This window comes from Heptranchias perlo, chromosome 1 (assembly GCF_035084215.1).
Source record: "Heptranchias perlo isolate sHepPer1 chromosome 1, sHepPer1.hap1, whole genome shotgun sequence".
Lineage (NCBI taxonomy): Eukaryota > Metazoa > Chordata > Chondrichthyes > Hexanchiformes > Hexanchidae > Heptranchias > Heptranchias perlo.
The window spans coordinates 120535933-120556584 of record NC_090325.1 but is presented as its reverse complement, the minus strand read 5'-3'; positions in this window follow the sequence as shown (position 1 = coordinate 120556584).

The following is a 20652-nucleotide window of genomic DNA, read 5'->3' as shown; positions in this document are numbered from 1 at the left end:
AAAGTAAAAAAAAATCTTACCTTAAATGGCCTTTTCTGGTCCTCTCCTGGCTGTCTCCACCTGATGGGAAAGCAGCTGTGGCTTCCCCGCTCAGGCCAGAGTTAAAATTGCAGTTGGGGCTCAGTGATGTCATCGGACCCTAATCTACATATTTAAAGAAGGACTCCACAGAGTTTTCAGTGAGTACCTTTGCTGCCTGCTCAGAAGAGGAGTTTAAATCAGGATCGCCAACAGGAAAGCGATGGGTAAGCCATCTGGGCCATTTTAACTGCCCGCCCCGGATTCTGCCTGGTGCGAAGGGTTAAAATCACCCCCATTGCATTGTAGCATACAGATAAGTAGAATAACCCACGTCACAAACGAACAGCGTTAGCAGGGTGCTAGACCTAGTGCTAGCAATAATTATAACATTCAACTTGATATGTGAAGTAGCTAGCCTTGCAGTAAATCATATTTCATTTTTTAAAATGTCATAAATATAAGACTAGATATAAGTACACTCTACTCAACTATCATACCCAATCCCTGATTAAAGGTTTTTATGCAAAGCAAAAGGTTAAGATTCTTTTGTTGATTACAATCTGGATTCATTGAAAGTATTTTTTATTCTTGATAAGATATTTATAAGCAAGGATTCAATCCGAAGCAATCATTAAATATAAATCTTGTTGGCATTTCAATTTTCCCACTAGAATTATTTTTTGATGCTTTCATTACTACTTTTCTTATAGAAACAGCTGTTTTATACTCAGAGCATACACTGATATACACTCCTGAGCTGGCAGCAATTGTGAATAGTTTAAAATCATGCAATTTAGTAAATACACAGCGTACTTCTCTAATTCATCTGAGCCTTAAGTCTGTTAAACACCTTTGTTATCTAAATACCAGGACACACTGCAATTTGATTGATATCCTTTTCAAAATAGCCTAATAAATGCTTAGTTTCAATGTGTGGTTCGTGTGTGGGAGGATATGCAGACAAGTTATTAAATATTATCATGTCATCATTGATAAATATTACCAGTGTGTACTATCTACAGGATGCACTGCCACAGCTCGCCAAGGCAAATTCTGCAGCGCCTTCCAAACCCGTGACCTCCACCACCTAGAAGGACAAGGGCAGCAACTATATGGGAACACCATCACCTCCAGGTTCTCCTCTAGGTCACACAATTGGACAAATATTGCCGTTCCTTTATTGTTGCGGGGTCAAAATCACATAACTCCCTACCTAACAACACTGTGGGAGCACCTTCACCACACGGACTGCAGCGGTTCAAGAAGAAGGCTCACCACCATCTGCTTAAGGGCAACTAGGGATGGCAATAAATACTGGCCTTGTCCACATCCTGAGAATGAATGAAAAAAAAACTACGGTAATTTTTTCCACTATTAACGCGTCAGTCCATACCAAACAAGACTAGATTTGGGGAGAGATAATTAGGTGATATGTAAACTGTCTATTTATACCCAGATGTTAGTACTGGTTTCTGTTTAGCAATGCTAAAGCTCAAGCATAACTCCAGACTTGGGTCCTAATCTGACTCCAAAGGGGTGCGGTATGGGGCTCCCAGAGTTTACCTCGAGTGAGGTGCCAAATCGTGTTTACAAAGTGCTCAGAGTGTCTTGGTTGGACATCCTGGTTACTTCATACACTTACCCTGAGCTTATTTAAAGGTATTGAGAATGTAGACATTTCCGTCCATGCTCTCAGTGAATTTAAATATTAGTGGGTGGGATGGAGCTCTGCATATGCATCAAATTCGCAGGTCCACAGCATCTTTATCACTCAACATTGGTGCCATTCCGACTGTGGTCAGCCTACAGTACAACTGGTCTGTCCAACATGAAATGCAATGGGCAGATATTTATCTTAGATCAATAGTGCATAATATGGCAGTGGAAGGAGCAAAGGTAATGGATATTTTCTCAGTCCACCTATTCTTATAGTCTTGTCAGTGGAGATATGGAATATTGTTGGGCCAAGGGTTTCCTCTGTCGGCATAGTTACCACCAGAATAGCTACTGACAGGTTATAGACAGATTCAAATGGAAATGGACCGTTTACACCCAATTTTTCTAGGGCAGCTCATTAGCTGACCTGGATGGATCTAAAGAGCAAACTAATGGAAGGAGGAGGAAATTGTGAAAATTGCAGAAGGGACATTTAAAAGGACAATACAATGTGTGTCACAATAGGGGGATGAAAATTCTGAAAGCTTTTAGAGAGCCTCAGGAGGCAATGTAACCCATTATCAGCCTTTGCCAAGGCTGAAAGGGCAGAGGACTAAGAAGCAACAGGCAAGAATGAAGGGAAAGGAAATCCAAGGTACAGGCATGAGTGTGCAGGCAAATGACAGGACAGCCAGGATCCGACCCTCAGTTTTATGACTGCTAAAGTGAAGGTGGTGTGGCATGAGACGGATATGAGGAGCGTTGTCCTCTGTGCCATTATACGGTACCATTTCTATGGGCCAGCATTACAGCAAAGAGGTGGAGCCAAGATTGAGGCTGTAGCTGATCATTGCTGTCACTGGTAGCTGCAGTGTCCTTGCAACAGGTGGCACAACTTTGCATGTTTCACTGCTGTGAAGACAATTTTCCATGGTGATTGCCAGATAGGTGTCCTAAAGCCTACAGAAATGATTGGTGGCGTCTTGGCAGATGGAGCCAACCAGGCAACAGTGGCCCCCGATCACCTTTTCAAGCAAGACTTGAGCACATAATCTAGGCTGATACTCCAGTGCTGTACTGCGAGAGTGCTGCATTGTCGGAGGTGCCATCTTTCAGATGAGATGTTAAACTGAGGCCCTTTCTGCTCTTTCAGGTGGGCATACAAGATCCCATGACACTATTTAAAGGGAAGATCTCCTGGTGTCTGGGCCATTATTTGTCCTTCACCCAACGTCACTAAAACAGATTATCTGGTCATTTCTCATTGCTCTTTGTGGGATCTTGCTGTGCACAAATTGGTTGCTCAGTTCCCCTACATGACAACAGTGAATACACTTCAAAAATACTTCATTAGCTGTGTGCTTTGGGGTATCCTGATATCATGGAAGATGCCATATAAATGCAAATTCTTTGTTCTTTCTTTCCAAAGAGTCAGACAACATTATGGTTAGTCAGGTATTAACATACCTTAGTAATGTCACAGGATCTGCTGTCCTACATACTTTCCTTTGGGAAGAGGAGCCTCCATCAGCACTAATGGTCTGTTCAAGTGAGCTATTTTCTGTACCATGTCTACAGATGTGGATGTGCAAATATTGATATAGGGGCACAGAGCACCTCTTATGCAGCCTGACCTGACTGCATCCCTCTATTCATTTTCCTTAGACATGCCAGATAGGAGGGGTTCCCATCAGAAAACACATTGATGCCAGTAGTGCTGCTGGTGGAAAAAACAAAGTCTCAGATATTTACGTGGAGGGCTTTTGGAGGTGGATCTGGGAGAAGTTGGAATTTTTGCCCACCCCATGGAAGTACACCAATGGAATTTGCATATTCTTGGTGGGCATTCATGCCGTTTATAGCACCGATGAGGTGCCCGCCTCAGGTGGGGTGGGGTGGAAGTTCACCGTAAGATTTCTCCGCAGCGTAAGTGGGCCCAGGGACAAATGGGAGCTGAATTTCAAAATCTATAAATGCTGCCACTTTTGCTGCAGGGAAAACAATTGATCACTTTGGGATCCATTGCTTTTGGGAAACTGGCTTTTCAAATTTTAAATCCCACCCTAACACATTTAGCAATCCTAGATTGAAGGAACACACAAGCATCCCTTGCGCCAAGCTTTACTAGGGTGCAAATGGCAGGAAATACGCTGAATGACATATATCCCTCTTTTGCATGGAATCATAATACACCTGTTTCTAGAGATATGGAACAAAGGCGGGTAAATGAAGTAGAGGTAGAGATCAGCCAGAATGGTGGAACAGGCTTGAGTGTCTGAATTTACTGACCCAGCACAAGGGGGTTTTGAGCCACCTCCTTCCAGAAGTTGGCAAGGATCAGTGGGCCTTCACCGGGGGGAGACCAGGCCATGCTAATGGCCCAGGGCAGGAAAGTTGGGCAATTTGTGGCACGATTTTTGGGCTGCGTCCGTCCTGTTTATGCTAGTTGGAGCGAGTTAAAATCGGCTCTATACATTTGAAACATAGTTCAAAATAATCCAAATTCACATTTTTTTCAAATCCCAACTCTCTAATTCTCTCCAATGTGGCTTTTTAAGGCTTCTCCATACTGCATGCATAGAAGGGTAGATTTTACCATTTTGCCTCCCCGGCATGGAGCTTCGTGAATCGAGAGTGCAAATCGGTAATTAGGGTGTAGAATCAATGGTTCCCACAGGATTTTCCATCCAATTAAAACAGATGGAAAATCTAGTGAGTCCCACTGATCTCTGCACCTGAACTTTAAACATACAATTCTGGTGTGTGAAGCTCCGTGCCGGGAGCACAAATTGGTTAAATCTACCGTGTAGGAAAGTGCACTCTATATTCCTAATTATTCTCTAATGCATTTCCCCATGGTATGACTCATAGGCCAGGTTGTCGATAAAGTATATATGAGCATGGGAAGGCAGGTTAATTTTTTTTAGTGAATTGTTTAATGATCAAATGATTCCCACAGCCAACTTGTTACAAAGGCAACACAGACCAAGCAGCTCACTAGAAAGGGATACTCACACATTCGACTCTTTTAATAATATAGGTCAGAAGTGTCCAAGCTGTGTCCCTTGGGCCCCTGAGTCTTGGCAATATGGTTGCCGATGTCCAAGGACCTTGGTTGTTTTTGTACTTTTAATTCCTATTCGTTGGTTTGTCCTGTTTGAACTTTCTGGGCCTGGAGGTTTCGAAATGACTGTTTCTAGCACTGTTGCCTCATTGATCGATCAATTCGAATCAGAACATCACGATCCATTAACATTAGCAACTTGAGATATTTGCGAATTACGGTCCCCACCCTTTATAGCGGGTGCGTTCGACAGAACATGATTTGCCCGCTATACGCGATGGCCCCTATAACGGGGTAGTGCTATGACAGTATTCTGCTATATGTGGTAGGTCAATATTGAAGAAACCAAACAAGACTGCATGCAATGCAACTAGCTTTATTTAAACCACAAAGAAAAATACATATGTAAAAAAAATGTTAAATGCTAAAACAGTTTTAAAAATTAAAAGTGTTAAAAATGAAAAAAGATCATTAAAAATGTAATTAAAGTTAAAACTTTATCTGCATAAAAATTGAGTAGTAGTCCTACATGTTTCCACCAAAGAATTGTGGAATCTGAGTTTGAACTGTCTTTCCCTGACAGTATAGACACCAGACTTTGTCAACCTTCCTGAGGGTCTCCCAGTCTGGTTCTATATAGCACGCCGCAATATGAGAACAGCAGAGCGAACATAGGCCGGTGTGTCCAAAATCTCTTCGCTGTCCCGATCCTGTTCCTGGTCTCCCTCCTCTTCATTTTGAGCTCACATTGCATCCATCACCTCTTCAATATCATCCGTGTCAGTTCCTGACCAAGGACACAGATGAGAGAAATCTTCTTCTACACTTGTAACATCGGAGTTTAGCTTTTCTGCGTGCGCATGGCGGAAGACTCTGTTGTGGCGAGACTTCCATCTCTGAAGCCAGCCCTCTGAGTGATTAAAATCAGGCTTTTCAAGTGCTTCGGTCGACTGCTTGGACTTTTGGGCTAGAAGGGGGCCACTGATAAAGGTATCTCTCCCACGTGCATTCCGAAACCAGCAGAGAACTGCCTCCTCGACTTCCCCATCTCTTACCCTCGTATTTCCTTTTTCATTTCAGATTAGAATTCTGGTGACATTCACTGCAGAGCTTTTCATGCTGTTTCAATAAATCCGTGGCAGTAGATTTTGGAAAACCAAGGTCCTGTGCCAAATTGCGCTGGCTCATTTTTGGTAGTTCAGGAGGACTATTTGGGTTCTGAGAGACACTGCTTTCCTCTTTCCAATCCCATTTGCTACTGCAGTAGAGGCTTAGTGGGAACGGTAACCCCACACCACTTATAGGGGATTAGAAAGGCTTAAGTACACAAAAAGTAATTGGACCTTAATGAGGTGCTATTTACTTATGATTGTTCTTGCATTCAGTGGACCTTAACATGGTTTGAACTGGTGAGTAAACACAACTGTTTCTGCACAAAATAAACAGAGCACTTAAGACGCTATAACAGGCAACTTTGAAATTGACGTTAATGCAAATGGTTAATGGTTTTCGCTTTTTGGCCAATGTAAGCAACTGTCCGTTTTAAACGTGGGTGTTTTAAGTGGTGGGGACTGTAATGTAAACCTAGATTTACATAGAATTACATAGAATGTACAGCATAGAAACAGGCTTTTGGTCCAACAGGCTCCACAGGAGCCGAGTCCCTCCCTACTTCATCTAACCATATCAGCATATCCTTCTATTCTTTTCTCTCTCGTGTTTATTTAGCTTTGTCTTAAATGCGTCTCTGTTAGTCACCTCAACTATTCCCTACAATAGCGAGTTCCACATCTTAACCATACTCTATGTAAAGATGGTTCTCCTGAATTCCCCATTGGATTTATTAGTGACTATCTTATATTTATGGCCCTTAGTTCTGGTCTCCCCCGCAAGTGCAAACATAGGGCAATAAATTGGGCTGCGTAGCGCCCCTTTTGAAGGCACCACACAGCCTCCGAAGATCCCAAAATGGTGGTCGGAATGCGTGCGCACACTTCTAGCGTGATGTGCGCCAGATGCCATCTTGGTAAAGATGTTCGCGCACGCGCTGATAACGAACGCCAGCAGCATGTAAAATAGGGAGAATATGCAGTAAATTAGTGTGCAATGCTGATTTAAAGGGACAGATGCGATTTTGGAACTTAATGCTCCAGCCAACGCACTGTCTTAACCTCGCACAGCTGAACAGGTTGTAAACAGCGTGGGAGACCCCCCAGCAGCTCTATTTAAAGGGATCAAACAGGATTTCTAGGTTAGTTGCAGGATTATTGCTTCTGGCTGCTGATGCATTTGTACCTGTTTTTGGAGGTCTCCTCTAATTGAATACTCGGACTGGGGGACGTAGCCTAAAATTAGAGCCAGGACTTGCAGGAGTGAAGTTAGGAAACGCTTCTACACGCAAAGGGTGGTAGAAGTTTGGAACGCTCTTCTGCCAATGGCAGTTAATGATAGCTCAGTTGTTAATTTTAAATCTGAGATTAATAGATTTTTGTTAACCAAAGGTATTAAGAGATATGGGGCTAAGGCGGGTATATGGAGTTAGGTCACAGATCAACCATGATTTCATTGAATGGCGAAACAGGCTCAAGGGGCTAAATGGCCTACTCCTGTTCCTATCTTCCTATGTTTCTATAATAAAGTTTCAATACTCTACAGGGAGTGGGCTGGCTAGCTGACAGGCAACAGCAAGGGCACTGGCAAAGTGGCAGGGGTGGGACAGCAATGCTGTCATGCTGAGAGAGGACAGCAGGTTCATGTTCCGTGGAGCCACTGCCACTTGCTGCCTCCTGTTATGCTCCACCTTCTCCTGCAAGAAAGTGGGACATGTGTCAGTGAGTGTCCTGCAAGATGTTTGGGTGATGTGGCTGTCATGGTTGAATAGGTGCCAGTGTGTGTGACCTGTGAGTTATGCGGCTTGCAACTGTGCTAATGTGTGAGGGTGAGAGGAATCATCTGGTTTGAAGAGTTGAGTACTGGTTGAAAGAGTTTGTTGGTATGTGGGTGATGGGGGGTGTTGTGTGTGGAGCAGTGGATGCGGCTAGTGGTGCAGTTGGTAGAAGATGGCATTTGACAGTTGACCTCACTCACCTTGACCATTCGTGTCAAAGCATTGAACTTCTTCCTGCACTGCATCCATGTTCGTGGTGCTATGCGCCTGGCATTGACCTCATCCCCTACTGCCTCCCACTGCCTTTTGGGCATATGTCTGGAGGCTCTTTTGCCTCCCCAGTGGATAAAGGATGCCCCTCCTTCTATTCATCTCTTGTACCAAGGCCTCTAGTGCATCATCAGAGAACCCTGGTGCAAGCACTCTCGGAGGCCACCCGGTACAAACTCAGATCAGCAGATTGGTGAGGAGATTGGAGGATGTGGGATTTAGTAGTGCGCAACCTTTATTTAATGTTTTAACATAACTCAACAGTTTGTAAACATAAGGATGGGACCTGCATCTGTGTTTTATGTGTGCAATGTCCGCTCTCCGTTTAGACTCTGTGTGGACCCGTATCTTATATTTTGCAAATTAAAAGTTGCAGGCTGCCTTTAAGAGGTGCATGTTGCCTTTAAGAGGTGCAGGCTGCCTTTACGCGGTGCTAGCCACTTGTGCGATATCGGGGCCGCCCTCCTGGTGAGCAGTCAATCAACAGCGCGGCTAGGCCTGGCTGCTCGTAGATATCAGGTAAATGACATGGCAGCCTGCATCTCAATGACTGGGCACAGGTTAGTCACGCACCGTCACCCCCGCACTCGGGGTTCATGTGTGCTATGCGTTATCCAATTTAACCCCCATATTCTCTACATTTACCCTATTAAACCCTATCATAATCTTAAAGACCTCTATTAGGTCACCCCTCAGTCTTCTCTTTTCTAAAGAAAAGAGCCCCTGCTTGTTCAATCTTTGATAGGTATAAGTATTTAAACTTTATATGTGGCCTCCCGAAGGCGCCATAGACACTGCTGATATAGATTATCATATTGGATAATTACAGTGCTATTTGGTTCATAGGTAATTGTTGCAATCCAGTTTTCCTGTAATATATGGTTTGAAATTGCAATGTGTGATATTAGTAACAAACTGTTAATGTTTTGTATCGAATTCCTTTGGTTACTATTTTATTTTACTAAATTGTTAACCCATCAAATGAATTTTACACGACTACATTAACAAGTTCATCACTAATTTAATGATTTTGCGATAAATCAAGACTCAGGGTTCTGCAGCTCCAATTCTCTTTGCTACTAATGATCATATGTTCTCACACCCAACTTGCTACAAAGGGACACTGCACGGCGGCCACTGTGATTTCAACCACGCAGTGCAGTTTTGTATTGTTTGAATAAATGTATTCCTTCTTGGCATTCCCAAATGACAAAGGGTTTTGATGGTGCAGATGAACAAAAAATGAAAGAGGAATTCATAGTTCAATCGAAACAGTTGAAAAGTCATGAAAATCCATTCTCAACTTCCCCGTCATTTCCGATGGGAAAGCTGTAACTCTTACACATGATTTCTGACTTTGTCATGACAGGTAAGCTCATTGCTCTGAAAGGAAATATCACTGCACTTTCATCAAAATTAAGAAATTTTTTTTTTCCACACCATTCACCTGAGGAAGGAGGAAGCCTCCGAAAGCTTGTGAAATTTAAAATAAATTTGTTGGACTATAACTTGGTGTTGTAAAATTGTTTACAATTGTCAACCCCAGTCCACCACCGGCATCTCCACATCATCAAAATTAAGGACTCACTGTATCATCACAAAATGTAAGGCGTTGTCTTTATTACCTTCTGACCTGCATTATATCCCTTTGCTTATTTAAAATTTACATTGGTTTAACTATAGTTCATTTGTAATCACTGTCATTTTATTCGGATGAGATTATTTACAGATACTTACTAAAACTGTGCGGCTTTTACTGGAAATACCTGTTCTACGAGGAATTAAGTGAGGTTGTGGCAAAGGCAAACCCATGTGGGATTGCTGAGCTCCTCTCTCCATCTGCTAAGCTGATAGACATATTGACTACAGCTTCAGAAAATGCAAAATTTTATCTGTCAGATTACACTCCAATGATAGAGCGTGTTGACAGATGCTGAAAGCTGTAATATTTGAAAAGAATAAACACATGGTCGCTGTAATGGAAGGATTTTCCTGTGAGGAATGAAATCATTACCTAAAAGCAGATTATACTTGAGTGGGTCAGCAAAGTCGAGAGGACATTAATGTGAAGCATCTAGAAACCATCATAAATATGTAATTACAATAGCCTCATTAGATGATTAGTATATCTATTGGGGGGGGGGGAGAAAGGCTTTATGCTTGAAGCATGAGGATAGATATTCCGATTTGCAAAGTTTGCGTACAAATGCTTAAAGCACTTACACTACATTCCTCTGTCTGCTATTTTCACACAGGTGCTAATCCATTTTAAATAGGTTAATGACTGTGTATGGATAACACTCAGAAAAATGTGATACGAATTCTTTAAGTGTTCTGTAAGTGAACTTCACTGAACAGAATTTTTACCCAATGAGTTTTAATATTTTGTTCTACTTTCAAAATTCAGCCGTAATGATCATGGGTGGGATTTGAAAAAAATATCTCCATAATATGATCACTAAACACTGATGTAGTTATATCGTGATTGTTTCACACAATCGTTTAAACCAACCAAAAGATGAAACATTTATGCAACAATCATTTTACGATTTTTTCTAGCTCATTGTTATTCAATATCAACAACTGACTGTCTAATGGCAAGAGGAAAATCGTCTTATTATGACTGACAACTGAAAGAACAGTTTTCGGAATAAAGTTGTGGCCTTTTTGACTTTATGAAAATGCAATTTTTGGCTCTTTAATAGTGCTTTTCGCATTGTATAGCCAAGTTTTATTTTTCCTTGTGATTCTAAGAACTACATTCAGCACCATTTGGGGGAGAAGGACACATAAAATCAGGTGAGGAAAATATCTTAGGCCTGTTTCTTGTCCGATGCACGCACAATGTTTTTCTATTTTCAAGCCTGGTTTTAAGAAGCAGAGAGCAATTGAACTTTTTATGCATTCTCCTGGTAAGGCTTCAAAATATGTAAAAAAAAAATGTAAATTGATTTAAACTGTTTTTTGGCACCACTGACTCTGTTCAACACCAAGAACGTGCAAAAGCCGTTGAGCACCCATTTCAAACAGTTGCTTCTTTGAAAAGACCTTTTTTGTTGCTGTTTTGACTTGTAAGAGCCTTGGAATTTCTGTGAACTTCCTTTTCATGTGGAGTGGAGCAGCCATTTGTAGACATCTGTTTGAGGATTTGACTTCACTTCCCTGCCCCAAAACATCCAGTCACCTTTGTTGGCCAAGGAAACGTAGTGTACACCATGGATATTCCTTTAGGGATTGCACCTATTCTTTTCAAGTTGGAGGACGAGGAGCAAATGGACCAGCAGTAGCAGAGAAAGTGGTCACAGATGAATCATTGTAAACAATTTTACAACACCAAGTTATAGTCCAACAATTTTATTTGAAAATCACAAGCTTTTGGAGGCTTCCTCCTTCCTCAGGTGAATGTAGGTAACACCTCCATGTGGAAATGAAATCCTCGAACCTTTCGCATTTATAAATCACAGAACAATACCTGGTGATTACAGATAGTCTTTCCAACTGCCCGTTGCCAAGGCAATCAAAGTGTTCAGACAGAGAGGTGTTACCTACAGGGCCACCGAATATACAAACAACCAAAAAAAAACAGAGAGAGAGAGGCAGAAACATAGAAACATCCGGAAGGAAGAGAAATACAGCAAATGACCCGTTATATTAAAAACAGATAACTTTTGTTCGCTGGTGGGGTTACGTGTAGCGTGACATGAACCCAAGATCCCGGTTGAGGCCGTCCTCATGAAAGACTTTCTGTAATCACCAGGTATTGTTCTGTGATTTATAAATGCGAAAGGTTCGAGGATTTCATTTCCTCATTCACCTGAGGAAGGAGGAAGCCTCCGAAAGCTTGTGATTTTCAAATAAAATTGTTGGACTATAACTTGGTGTTGTAAAATTGTTTACAATTGTCAGCCCCAGTCCATCACACCGGCATCTCCACATCACAGATGAATCAGAACAAGAGGCACAGCATATGGACTTCTCATCTGCTTTGAGCAGCAACATGCTTGTGAATTGACACAAAGATCACACAAGATCACAGAATCTCAAGATCATAAGATACTTACAGATGAGGAAGGCCATTCAGGCTTTCTTAATTCACCCCTCCATTGCTGCTTCCAATTGTTTCTTAAATGATGTCAGGGTTTTTGCCTCCAACACTCTGCCATTCCAAGTATTGATCACTTTCTGAGTGAAGAAGAGCCTCCTGCCAAGTTACCTTTTACTAGTTCGAACCTGTGTCCCCTTGTCCGACTCACACTGTTTATTATAGAGTAATATTCCAGATTAACTTTTTCCATACCATTTCCGATCATATATTTCTATAACATCATCTCTGAGACATCTCCTTTCCAGGCTGAAAAGCACAAGTGCTCCAGTCTTTCTTCATAACTCAGACCCTTGACACTAGGGATCAGCCTCAAAGACGCTGTACTCAAGGTGTGGTCTGTCGAGAGCACTGTACAGTTTGATCATGACATCCTCTAATTTGTATCCTACAGTTTTGGTTATGTAGTTCAACATTCTACTGGCTTTATTGATTGCTGCTCTGCATTGGTTGACCATTGAGTCGACTAAGACTCCTAGCTTTTTCAACACCATTCATGAAGTACAAATGCTGCCCATTTCTCCTTTCTACATGCAGTACTTCACCCTTGTCAGCTTTAAGCTTCTGCCATTGCGCGACGCTCTCTCGTACTGGCCTAAAAATTTGGCCACACAGTGCCCATTTTACAGGTGCTAACCAGCCTACTAAGACCCCGATATAATGGGCAGGGCCGCCGCTCCCCCCGATCTCTGCTGCTCCCCCCTCTCGATCGCCGGCACTCCGCCCAACCCGGCTTCTGATCTCCCTCCTGTCCTCCAATCCCCCACACCAGCCTTCGATTCCCCTCTCGACCTCTGATCCCCCCGGCCTCCTATAACCCTCCCTGGCCTCCGATCACTCCTCCCTCCCTCCGGTCTCCGATCTTCTCACCCCTACCCTCCCGCCTCCGATCCCCCCTCGCCCTCTGATCTCCCTCCCCAGCATTCATTTACCTGAGGGCCGCTGCAACACAAATGCATAGGGCCTAACGCCTATTTCAGGCGCGGGCCCTGGGCGCCTCTTTTTCTGCCTTTACCAATATGGCTGGTGCTGCTCCTCTGGCGGGTAATGAGCACACTGCCCCGCCCACCATATTGGATACTTAGGCACTTGTTTTGTGTCTGAAAAACATGCGCCTTCGAATTTCTAGGCCATATTGTTTAAAACATAAATTTACTAATAAAAATGCCAGCATTTGCCCAGAATGTTATTGCAGATTGTCACCGCAGAACATACTTAAACAAGTGCTGTTGTTGCACTATATTCATAACAGCACCATCAATGTAAAACTTAACAGGGACAAAACCCCAGGATGATATTCTGCTAAATGCCAGAAACACAGAGTAGTACTTCAACTCAGTTACCAGCTTCATTCATGAATGACAAGGTAGTTAGGTCCTATTAGGGTGTTGTTAGTTTTTAGCACTCCATAGAGAGAAAGACTGCACAGGAATACCAACATAGACTTTTGCTAAATGCTTATAACAAAGAGACTCTGCTGTTTTGGCTCCCATTGCGTTTCTGTTTCCCCTCAGCAAATTCATCAAGCTGCATGCAAGTAATTTTAATGACCCAGAAAACCATCAGTGCAAACTCTGATATGGTGGAACAATAGGGGTCCTTGGCTGCCTGTGGTATGATCTAAAATGTGATCTGCAGGAAACAGAAGTCATGCACAAGTCCTGTTTCCTTAAACTGTCGACAATCAATTTTATGTGCAGGGGAACAGAAAAGATTGGGAAGTACAAAAAAGTTGAAAAACTCAAAGTAGCCCTTTTATTACTAACTATTTTGGCTAGTTTGATGCTGTTTATTTATTATAGGTAAAAGTCTATGTAATTCTGTTTCGTGTGGTGGCACACTGTTGATGTGACATCAGGGACTGTATTATGGGCTACAGATGGTGAATACTTATTCTGGAAAAGAAAAAGCCTGGTCTGTTATTAAAATACATTTGATTGCAAACTAAGATTGTTCACTGCATAATGAAAGGATTTTATATCACTTGCATTTATGAGAGCATAATCTGTAGAAAACGTATTATGCAATAACATCATTGCCTATCTGCAATGGCATTTGCAATTCATTATTAAACAGCTTCTAAAAAAAATTGACTTGCTATATTTACCCTGGAACAAGATTCAATCTGCCACCATATTTAATGCTACATTTTTCATTATCTGGGAAGCATATGTTGAAACTGCTACAGATGATGAAGTTAGCTGCTGGGCACGGCAATCATCAACATTTCCCATCTTTATTTTAATAAGAGGAACGGGCAATTGTTTTTGACCTTTGTGAAGGGCTGCTGTAGACAAGAAAGCTAGCTGCAGAGGTGGTAGCCTATAGCAGTTCAGAACATGCAAAGCTGTATCCTCTTTTAATGGATAAACTACATTCAGTGATTTATCTGGTATTTATATTTAACAGGACACTGTTGTACTACAGCAGATTACAGCTGAGGGAATATAATACATTTCCTATCTGTGGGATTGGGAAGCATATGTCAAAATATTGGTTTATGAAATGACAATATTCATTCCTAGTTAAAATATTTATTTATTGCTATTGACTTCCCTCATCTGTGCTTTCCAGAGTTACGATTGGATGTGATTAACATAATTATTTTGGATTTGGATATTTTACAATGACTAGGTGATCTTTTACTTTTTACAATGTTTTGATTAACATTATGGTTGAGGATTTTGTCATACCTGAACCTGAATCTAATTGGTGTTTGATATGGTGCCACATTATTCATATGACATCAGGGAATGCATTATGGACCACAGATGGTGAATAAATATTCTGAAAAAAACTGCTCAGTTGTTAAAATATTCAAATATAATTGATTGGAGACTAAGATTGTTTGTTGCATAATGAAAGGATTTTACTATCACTTGTATTTATGAGGGCTCATGTGGTGTAATGGTTAGGTATTAGGTTTTCAACCCTTTGCCACCAAAAAGATTTCTCCATGTGAAGTCTCACTTTAACTAGGCTCCTAGCTGCAGCATACTGGGGCCAACTGAGCTGGGGTGGACGTCCCAGTTGAAAGAAGAAGAGCCAAAGGCCCCGAATTTATATTTGCTGCTTCCCAACACCACCCGATCACTGTACTGGGCCCCATTTCCACCAGGATTTAGTCCTGGCATGCACTGTACACTTGGTCCATGCAGGCATACAGTGCACTGGGGAAAAATGAGGCTAAACAGGTAGCATTTAGCATGCCCGTTGTCAGCCTGCCAGTTCTGACTCTTCCAGTGTTGTCATCATGCAAAGTGTGTATGAAGTGCCCGCCTCCAACCCTTGCAGAATTTTTGGTGGCCGTAAAGCGGCGCATCCAGGTCCTGTCCCATATTTTGTACCCTCCTGTCCAGATTGTGTGAAAATCATATTAAAAATTCAAAGGAATTTCAGGGCTATGGGGATAGCGGCTAATGAGGAACTGCCGGTTGTTGATCACCCTGGCATGCCTTCTTTCATGCAGTACCACTGAAAACTGCCATACTGTGATCAGGGTGCTTCCGAGGAACCATCTAACATTACGATTAGTCAGGCATTCAAGTATCTTAGTGGCGGCACTGGATCTGCTGTTCCGCTTTCCTTTGGGAAGAAGAGATTTTGCATGCATTAATTGTCTGCAAATGCGAGGTCTCACTCCCCCTGACTGCACATGTGAGTATGAGGGTGCTAGTGGGTGGCGCAGAGCACCTGTCACACAGCTTGACTTGTCTGGCATCCCTCTAAAAGCCCTTTGGAAGAGAAGGACATCAGGGGGATGTCAGACAAGTCAAGCTGTATGAGAGATGCTCTGTGCCACCCACTAGGACACACATCTGTGGTCCATGATGCTTTCTCAATGCCTGAGATAGGGAGATTCCCATTGGGAAACCGATTGATACCAGTAATGGCGCTGGGGGTGGGGGGGGGGGAAATTGGGCAAAGAGGCTCATGACAGCCTAAGGGGCATGCAGAACACAAAAATAGTAAAAATGGTCAAAAATAACTGAACTATTGCTGAATGCACCTCTGCCCTTTAGATGAGTGCAGCTCCAACAACACTCAAGAAGCTTGACACCATCCAGGACTAAGCAGCCCACTTGATTGGCACCCAATCCACCACCCTAAACATTCACTCCCTTCACCACCGGCGCACTGTGGCTGCAGTGTGTACCATCTACAGGATGCACTGCAGCAACTCGCAAAGGCTTCTTCGACAGCACCTCCCAAACCCGCGACCTCTACCACCTAGATGGACAAGGGCAGCAGGCACATGGGAACAACACCACCTGCATGTTCCCCTCCAAGTCACACACCATCCCGACTTGGAAATATATTGCCGTTCCTTCATCGTCGCTGGGTCAAAATCCTGGAACTCCCTTCCTAACAGCACTATGGGAGAACCTTCACCACAGGGACTGCAGCATTTCAAGAAGGCGGCTCACCACCACCTTCTCAAGGGCAATTAGGGATGAGCAATAGTGACGCCCACATCCCATGAACGAATAAAAAAGAAAAATCAGTTCCTGCTACAGTTGATTCCCTATCAACACTGAGTATCCCTTGGAAATGCTGTACTGCATTCCTTAACATTAGGAAATGGTATGCAGGAAGCCTCAGCCCCGAAATAAATAGTTAAGTGAAGAATCAGTCTGTTGGAGTGGACATTTCCTATGCTGCTTATCCCCACCCCCAGAAACGATGTTGCTGAACAAAGGGGTGGTGTTCCAGCAGGAAGGAACTCCCACCGCTTTTCTGCTAATGTTTGCTCAATTTATACCACTACAATGGATGGCCAGAAGTGGCAGATCTAGGCTTTGAAGTTTACCAGTAAGGTGATAACAAAGTTGGATCTGATTTGGAGATGTCCTTGGTGACTCCAACTTCTCTGCCTGAGGCTGAAAAATTGACTGCAAGAATCAATATCTTGGTTTCAAGATCATTCTAAATGAGGGAGTAATTTTGCTGGCATCAGTCAGAGCACTGTGTTCATCTCCATTCTGCAGGTGACTGGTGCATCGTTCTGGAAGGCTGGTAGATTCAGCAATTTTTCCAGGAATCCTGAAAAACAGCTGGCCGGGCAGCAAAAAATATTAGACTGTTGCTGACATCTGTAAGGCCCTAGGAGTGATAGATGTATAGGGAGATGGGGGTCATGAGTCAATCTTATGGATAAATGAACTGAAAGGATTTCTATACCTCAATGTGCCAGAAGTCTAGGATCTCAAGGGAAAAATCCTTCTGGGGATTGCCATATTCTTAGGTAACGACATGATTTACTCATCCTGAGTGGTCGGTTCCCCGATTGTTTGAACTGGATGACTTACAGCAGCAAGGCTGGATCGTGGGGAACCGTGTTATTCATTGAAACCATGGATAATGATACTACCAGCTAAATGCCAGCTGAGCACTGGTACAACAGATGCATGAGCTATGTGCTCTACGATTGAGGGCACCTTTGCTTTCCTGAAACAAAGATTTCAATATCACAATTTCTGGGGACTATGCAATATGAGCCAAAGAAAATGAGCAGATTTGTTGCGATGTGCTTAATGATACAAAACATAGCCACTGTGAGGGGCATCTAACAGTACTTTACAGAGAAACATGCTAGGCCATGGCGAGAGATGAGGTGCAGCAGCTCAATCTGAGATAGGGTGGGGTGTGGGAAGGGAAAATATGCTTACATCAATAAGAATGAAAGAATGATTCGAGGCCCCTTCATTTTAAGAGAACTGAAGTTGAGGTAGGTTTTCATCTTCACCGCCTGGGCGGTAATCTGGGAGAACGGGTTGCCCACCCATTGAAGAACCTCACTGATTTTCATTGCATTGGGTGAAGACAGAATCCCACGTGTATCTGCCTATTGTCCCTTTCTGCCTGATTTATCTTAGCTCTTAAATTGTGCACAGGTGACAATCCCATGTTTTATTGTTACTCTCAGGAAAGATGATTGATCATTTCAGCTTACTTCGTATTCTTTACCCACGTAATCTGCCCACTTCTGCTTCATAGGAAATATATAAATAAATGTGACCAAAGCACAGGAGTAGTGGAAATTTTTTTTTTAAAGTGTATTTGCCTACAGTATTTATTTATTTCATTGATTTAATTCATCAATCATTACCAATTGTCACTCTTTGCACAAAGTAGCCATATGGTCCTGTCTGTGATTTTATCCATGCTCCTTTTTACAATTTAGGTGACAGTATTATGCCTTTTTTGATTTTGAAAGGGTTCATGCTACCAGTGAGGAGCCTCAAACACCTTTATCAGAAATCCAGACACACACAGGGCATGATTTTATGGCTGTTTAGAATAATGGTCGGAAAATTGTGGCAGTGCACAGCCAAATTTTCTATATGCTGTGCTGGCTCCTCGGTGAGGCTCCCCGCTGGCAGCATGAAGTTGGAAAAGGATCCCTTTAGCCTGAGCTTGGCTCAGTCGGTAGCATGCTGATCTCTGAGGCAGATTTGGAAACATAGGCCTTGAATTTCCTCAGACTTTCTGCTGCTGCACTGCCACAACGTCATCGGAAGTGCAGCACTTCTGACGAAATTATGGTGGCACAGCGGCTAAAAGTCTGAGGAAATTCCGAGCCATAATCTAGGCTAATACTCCAAAGAGTTCTAAGGTGATGCTGTATTGTTGGAGGTGCTGACCTTCAGATGAGATATTAAATGGAGACTCTGGGGTAGACCTTCGTCTTTTCTGCATGGCCGTAAAGCATCACTTGGGCAGAGTGCAGAGAGGAAAATTGGATGAGAAGGATTCCAAGCTGGTAATGAAAACCACATGGTTTTCCTTCCATTAATTTTATGGAAGGAAAAATTGGATCAGTGAAGCCCTGAGAGATGGGCTTTGTTAAAGGTGTGTGATCCTCTCTGCCTGATTTTTCTCTCTGTGCTGTGCCCAGGTGATGCTTCATGCCCAGGGAGTAAAGACTAGAAGAACCCTTGCAGAAATTTTAGTTCTCCTGGTATCCTGGCTAACATTACTTCCTAATAAGAACATTATAACATAAGAAACAGGAGCAGGAGTAGGCCATACAGCCCCTCGAGCCTGCTCCACCATTCAATAAGATCATGGCTGATCTTTGACCTCAACTCCACTTTCCTGCCCAATCTCCATATCCCTTGATTCCCTCAGAGTCCAAAAATCTATCTATCTCAGCCTTGAATACACTCAACGACTTAGCATCCACAGCCCTCTGGGATAGAGAATTCCAAAGATTCACAACTGTCTGAATGAAGAAATTCCTCCTCATTTCAATCTTAAATGGCCGACCCCTTATCCTGCAACTATGCCCTTTAGTTCTAGACTCTCCAGCCCGTGGGAAACAACCTCTCAGCATCTACCCTGTCAAGCCCCCTCAGAATCTTACATGTTTCAATGAGGTCACCTCTCATTCTTTTAAATTACAGAAAGTATAGGTCCATTCTACTCAACCTCTCTTCATAGGACAACCCTCTCATCTCAGGAATTAATCTAGTGAACCTCTGTTGCACTGCCTCTAAGGCAAGTATATCCTTCCTTCGATAAGGAGACCAAAACTGTACACAGTACTCCAGGTGAGGTCCCACCAAAGCCCTGTTCCTCAGTCAACACCACCAGAAACAAATCATCTCACTGGGGGACGTCACTGGGAACAAAATGACTGCAGCGTTTGCCTACATAAAAGAAACCAGTGCACTCATGACGAACTTTGGGAGGTTTTCAAGATGTGATAAGTTGCAAAAGAAATTGAAGTTTTCCTTTTGTTTATAATGTTACAAAGTAATTTATTCCATGTGAAATAATTAGAGATGTTTTTAAGAGACATCGCAGGGCCATATAAAAGTATGTCCTTTTTCTCATTATGGAGTGGTGTTTCCCATTCTATAGAGCATGGGTAACTACTTTGACTTAAGTGCCAAGGATCAGACAGAATGATCTCTCCCCTCTAGACTGGGCAGGGATCAGACAGATGAATACCTACTACATGCTTGAATACTCTCTCCCTACTGGACAACCAGTGATTTGATGGCAGTATGCTCAACCATTAGGCAATTCATAATCTTTCAGTTAGATTATCAAAGATTGGATGTATACTCCAACAATGTCACTGGTAATTGGATCTCCTCCTGTCCAATCATGCTCTTTATGTCACCCTGTGCAATCCCCTCTGCTTACTCTATAATGCTCCTTGGATGGATGTCCTTGGGCTGGTGCTAACAGGGAGAGTGTGATTGACAACACGTGTGATGAAGTGCTGGCAAGGGAAAAAGCACAGAGACTTGGTAAATATACTTTACTTTCAACCAAAATGTTGTTTGACGATTTCTGGCTCTTTAAGCTACTGCAGGCATTTAAATCCTGCAATAGCACGCCATTTCCCGCCTCCAATTAGACGAGCTTTTAATAAAAGTCGTTGACAACCCTGGGAGCTCACCCAGAATATTCTAATGAGGCTGATCGCAGAAACTTTAGCGGGGTGATCGCTGGTACAGTCGGGCGGGCGGTAGTCCTGCCTGACTTATGGTGGCCATCATGGGCCGAGGAGAAGAATCTGAGCAAAAGTGTCCAAATTTGATCACATTTAGGGTAATCACAAATTAACCTGAGCCAGCCCATTTTGAGTTACTTTGGGTTTAGAATTTAGGTGGGTGCTTATTTGTTTCATTCATTTAA